The sequence below is a fragment of the Bison bison genome, unplaced genomic scaffold, assembly GCF_000754665.1.
Source record: "Bison bison bison isolate TAMUID 2011002044 unplaced genomic scaffold, Bison_UMD1.0 scf7180017864527, whole genome shotgun sequence".
In the NCBI taxonomy this organism is placed as follows: Eukaryota; Metazoa; Chordata; class Mammalia; order Artiodactyla; family Bovidae; genus Bison; species Bison bison.
Genome location: NW_011495078.1, coordinates 8,576,909 through 8,582,934, shown reverse-complemented (window position 1 = coordinate 8,582,934; position 6,026 = coordinate 8,576,909). Strand labels below are relative to the sequence as shown.

At 46.9% G+C, this 6,026-nt stretch overlaps 1 protein-coding gene across 3 annotated transcripts in view; it reads left to right on the top strand.

Annotated features, from left to right (window-relative positions):
- The window catches only part of TPP2 (tripeptidyl peptidase II), a 58,335-nt gene that overhangs the window by 523 nt on the left and 51,786 nt on the right, over positions 1–6,026 (top strand). The gene's annotated exons all lie outside the window — the stretch shown is intronic.

Sequence of the window (6,026 nt, the reverse complement as noted above, 5' to 3'; positions counted from 1 at the left end):
CTCCGCCGCCGCGGCTGCCTCGTGGACCCGAGCGACCAGTGCCCGTTATTTACCATTTTATTATCCTCGGGAGGGTGGTGTGGTGCTGGTGGGGAGGCTACAGAGAAGGGGCAAATCAGAACTTTAAGTGGCTTTTTTTTTTCTCCTGTTTTTTCTCACTGTCGTTCGGGTGATTTGATTTGGGGTGGAATGGTTTGTTGTTTTTTTTTAATCTCGGAACAACGAAAGCCGCCGGTTTCAAGAAGATAAGTCAACTTCCGGAATTGTTTCCTCCGGTAGTTTTCTGTGTGCTATTTTTAAACCCTCTTCTGCAGTGTACTTGTTTAGGGTCAGCTGAAACGCAGGGCTTATTAGGCTTTTACGTAAAGAAGAAGCCGATTGAGTTGTTTTTTTTTTTTTTTCCTGCGAGCTCTTCCAGGGTGCATTCAATTATGCTTGCCTTTTTTTTTTTTTTTTAATTTTTCAACCTCAAAATGTAAGACCACGTACTTTGTGATTTTTTAAAAGACGATTTTGTTTGGCCTTCGGCACCTTTGGAATCGCTGAATCAAGGTACCCTTGTGAAAAAGGTAATTTTTTTAAAACGTTGTATCTCCGTTGAAAGCCTTCTGATTAAAGTTTTCAAAGTTTGGCTTTTGTAAATTTAGCCTTAGACTTGCAGGGAAACCCAGTAGTCAGCAGAACCTCACCGTTGCTCAAGGTCCCATCTCTGGTACGTCTAAAGTAGCTGGTTGCTGATCTCTTCCCCTGTGTCAGCCCTTCACCTGTATGTCTTAAAACCCTGAAGTTGAGGGATTCTCTTCCTCACCCATGCCTCCGCCCTCTCAAATCCTTGATTGTGTTTTCTTATAAGTGAGATAGCATTTGGCAAGTTAGGGTGTAATTCAAGGGAAAGAGGAAACAGGTTGGCTCTGTAGAGAATCCCCCCCGGGGGGGTATCTTGCTTCCTCCCCTTAAAGCTCCTGGCCCTGTGGGCCGCTCTGGAGCCTCAAAAGAGAAGCAGGTGACGCCTTTCCTCCTGTGCTCGAGTGGTCCAGTTGTGTTAATAACTCAGGAGACTCACAGCAGTGACAGCCATCACCTCCTCGAGACTTTATTCCCGGGTAGTAATGGTTTCCATTCCGGGGTGGTGTGTGTGTTTCCTTTTTATAGGATAAGTGGGAGGCGAACGGCTGGAGGACATGGTTCACTGGCTCTTTTGTCAGGATAATAAAGGGATCGGAAGAGTTTGGAGGAGTACTATCTGGAGAAAAGACGCTTTTGTAGAATCTCCCAGACCTGCTCATCCCGTCATTCCGTTCCTCCCTCTATAAAGTATAGGCAGTGACTCTCATCCCACCGCCCTGCTCTGAAAATTGAGACGATTAGTTACCTGTGACTGTTTAAAGAGCTCAAGAAAAGCCTTCAAGAAACTCATGCTTTTAAGCAAGGCTTAAATAACCTTGAGGGAGTTTATGCTGGATCTTAAATCACCAGCTCTCTGAGGGATAAATGTGCGTTCGATGTGTGTGTGCTCAGCTGCTTCAGTTTTGTCCAACTCTTTATGACCCCATGGACCATAGCCCGCCAGGCTCCTCCGTCCCTGGGATTCTCCAGCCAAGAATATTGGAGTGAGTTGCCATGCCCTCCTCCAGGAGATCTTCCTGACCCAGGGATTGAACCCTCATCTCTTACCTCTCCTATTCTGGCAGGCAGGTTCTTTACCACTAGCACCACATGGGGAGCCCTTAGGTGTGTGCATGTAACAATAAATGTTTGCACGACAGTGTATTTGAAGGGAAATGAAAACTTAACTCTTACCTTCTAACAGCTTTGAGAGATTGGCCTAAACATGGCCATCCAAAAAGAATTCAATAAGGTGACTTGCAAACATGAGTGAATTTTTAAGGTTTTTTTTTTTTTTACCCTCCTTACCTGTAACAAATGTGTTTTGTAGATCTGTGTATGCATCATTAAGGTAAGAAGGTAGATAGAAATAAAGTGGAAGGAGCCAGTGAAATAGGAAGAGGCTCTTGAACTGGACATTTGAAAAGCCAGTGAAGTCTGAGCAGAGGACTGGAGGTGCAAGGAGAACTTTGAGGAATATGGTGGAGAGTCCCGTTCTTTGGAGATAGCCTCGGGTTCAGTTCTTTTTTGTGACAGCGTGTAGGCTTGTTAAATGCAGAGGGTGGCAGGATGAGAGGAGTAATAATTAAATAAGTGGTTAAGTCTTTCCTGTAGCAGATATTCAGGCATCTACGGTTTTGCATTAAAAGATGCTGGAGTCGTGCAGACTGTAACTGTTAACAGAGATTGATCAGTGGGCCAACCAGAGTTCACGGAGGAGCGGCGGAGCTTGGACAGGACCTGGAATTCAGGGGCCTCCCGGCCACCACTGGTCACCCTCCACATTGCCAGAGTACCCTTCCTTAAAAACTAAGAAAAAACCCCGCCATCACACCCTTGCTTAATATCACAGTGACCCATTTGGGCCTCCCAGTTGTCTTTACATGAAAAGCCCCAGTCCTGAACTTTGCACTGGGCCATCGCCACCTGATTGCGGCTCCTTGCGTAACCTTGGTTCGCGTCTCAGCACTTCTGTCCCACGTCCCTGATCCTGGGCTTCCACCACCAACACTCCACCCCTTTCCCAGATCTTCCAGGTCTTTCCCCAGCGCATGCCGCTACACGTGGGGTTTAATCTGCCCGCAGGCCTTCTACAGGCACCTGTAAAGGCCTATTGAATCCCGTAACCCCTGGCTGGGCCCTCACCTGTTACCTTTGGGATATCTACTGATTTATTTCAGCCATCTCCCACCGCACGTATTGTGTATTTTTGTGTATATGCCAACCGCTGTGTCAGGACCTGGGACTTCAAAGAGGGATAGGGCCCAGTCCCTGCTCACAGTTCCTTTTCTCTCTTTGCTCTCATAGCGGTTTATTCATATCCTCCTGTAGCACTTAGCATTTCGTTTTAGTCTCTTGCTTTTCATACTTTTTTCCTGGTTAAGTTAAAATTCATCAAAAGCACCTATCCAGATTCATTTTCTGTGAAATGTGCTTGTGTTGAATGGGGGGAAAAATGTATATGTGTGATAATATCTGTAATTTCCTCATGGGGGAAAAAATATAATTTGGGGACAGAATATAATTTGGGGACAGAGGTTACAAGTAGTCCTGTAAATGTCTTTCTAATTTTGTATTCACTAAAATGTAATAGAGGGGGCTTCCCTGGTGACTCAGTGGTGAAGAATCCACCTGCCAGTGCAGCAGATCCGAGTTAGATCCCTGGGTCCTCCCCTGGAGGAGGAAATGGCAACTTACTTCAATATTCTTGCGTGGAGAAATCCATGGACAGAAGCCAGCGGGCTACCATGGGGTCATCAGACACCACTTAGCGACTCAACAGCAAGACAGAGCACAGGGAAGAAACTATCACAGATGTGTGTTTGGTTACTAATAGCAGTGCTGCCGGATTTAAGTTTGCCTTTCCTGATTTCCTCCGAGCTGGGTTGTGTGTTCTTATGTGCCTTCCTGGACACTGTCCTTCATCTTTATTATTCATTGTCCTACGTCACTGTTCTCTTGTCTCATTTGTCTTCCCAGCTGGATTGTAAGCTTTCCGAAAGCAAAGCCTGTCTTACTCATTTTATCACTGTGTTCTTAGAACAAGAGTCATTTCGTAGTTTTTGTTTGCAACATAACCATGCTTTGCTCACAGGAGCGTTTTCAGTGTTGTCCCTGAAATTTCAAGTGAGCGCTTGCTCCTTTACTGCAGTTTATGCAGAAAAATGGGCGAACTTCCCACTCTGATTCTGATCTTCTGTAAACCCTCGCCAACTTTGCCACAATAAGTGTTTCACTGGAGATAAAAAGTAGCTGAGGTTCTTGATGTTGGGGAAGAGCCTTTGGGCAAGTTCTGTTCTGTTCAGTCAGCATCGCCCAGGAAGCATCTCTCAGTTTCCCACTCCATTCCCAGGGCTTATCACCTTTGCTCTCGTCTCAGTGGCTGTGTCTTCAGTCCCCCGTGACCATCCAGTCCTCACAGTAGAGGGACAGCGGTCTCAGGTTAGCAGTGCAGTTTCCTCTCCTCCTCCTCAAGCTCCTTGCAGAACTCTCAGCTGGTTTGCCTTTCTAAAACCTTCCTACCCTTAAATTCCCTCTTGCATCTTCTCTCTAGTGGAGTAGGTCCCTTCACCTAATGATGAAGGGAGAAGTACACAGAAAACCGTACATAATGAGAATTTTTCATGGGTAAGAGAGAGGTCCTATTGAGTAAAGCCGATCGCAGTAGCAGATGCAGAATAAAGCACGGAATCCCGTCAGGCTCTCTTTCTTTGCTCTCACACTGATGAATGAGGTCTCTAATGAGAAGGATCCGTGTTGGACTTGTTAGCGATCTCTTACGATTCTTGATCTCAAGGCACTGATATTGTTTGCTTTTTTGAATGAGAAAATGAAGGCAAATGGTTTGTATTCTTAGTGCTATGATGCAGCTTTGAAATCACACACTTATTTGGAAAACGTTTTAAAATGGATTATTTGTGTATGGTCTTAACACATGATCCTAGCTAGTTTTATAGGAGAGTTTATAGGAGAGTTTGCACTTCCTCCTAGTGGTTTCTGTTTTTGTCTTGTTAGATTCTTCATTCCTATATTTTCATTTCATGTTTGAAGATACTTAGCCAGTCCCTTCAAAATCAGTGTCTGATTTAAGTCTTATCATAATCTTGTCAGGGTTGGATGTGATTTCTGCTGTGACTTTTAATTATGATTTGGAGCCTTCTGAGTGTATTAGAATACTTATTCCTAATATAGACAGCCCCCGAGAAATAATCACCTAGTTTAAGAATTTTGTCACCTAAAAATAACAGCACTGCAGCCCCCGACAGAACTCTCAGCCCCTGGTTGGTCGATGATTGAAGTGAGATCTGAGATCCACCAGCCACCCCCTAATTTTCCCTTGTAAAGAAAAAAGCATGTGTGTTTCCTCCGTATAGCGAGCTCCCCGCTCCTCCTCTCCGGTGCACCGTAACTGCAGATTCTGAGGACCCTGCAGTGGTGGGTGTGTGTGTGTGGCGGCGGTGTGGCGGGAAAGACTCCAGGAATGGACCCTGCACTTCAGCTCAGCTCAAAGAGGGTGAATTCTCGGGTGCAGGGGGAATCTGCGGACTGGGCTCTTGGCACCCTGTAGGCATTTTTTTTTTTTACGTTCCTGTTTCTCTCTTTTTTAATTAATTTGTTTTTAATTGGAGGTTAATTGCTTTCCAGTGTTGTGTTGGTGTCTGCCACGCATGAGCATGAGTCAGCCACGGGCACACGTGGGTCCCCTCCCTCTCGCACGTCCCTCCCACCTCCTACCCCTCGTGGGCACACAGCGCCGGCTTTGAGCTCCCTGCCTCGAGCTCCCTGCCTCATCCAGCAGATTCCCACTGGCTGTCTGTTCTTCTTTCTCTTGTGAGGGCAGGGGTCTTCTGTTTTCTATCTTTTTAAGGCCTCCGGACCTGATTCCCACTGCTCACTCAACACGTGTCTCTTGAATGTGACAAATCCCCTTGGCGAAGCTAGCCCAGAAAGAGCCCCAGCAGGGTCCCCCCCATAAGGGCAGTGGGGTGTTCAGTGTTACCGTGGGCTGCAGCAGTCGGAGGCCACCCCGCAGCTGAGGAAAATCCATCTTAACGCCGAGTAAGGAGTGTCAGGCTGTCCAACAAGCCAGGAGCCTCATGTACCTGACAGACGCTGCCGGGTTTGGAGTAATTTGGGGAATAAGACAGACACGGCCCTCCCCCCGGTGCAGCCTCCCTTCCACTAGTGCGAATCGGGGAAGAGTCCCAGCTGTGATTACGAAGTGAGTGGAGTTCTGCAAAGGCCCCACGGTACCGTGAGGAGGAATGATTGGGTTTAGGGTGACGAGCGCTTAGACCAGGCCAGCAGGGAGGTCTCTGTGAAGGGGCAGCGTTCTCTAGAAAACGGGGTCCCTGAGACGAGACCAGGACCCTGTGAACAACTGAAGGGACAGACAGTTCTTAGCAGAAGGCCCTGGTGCA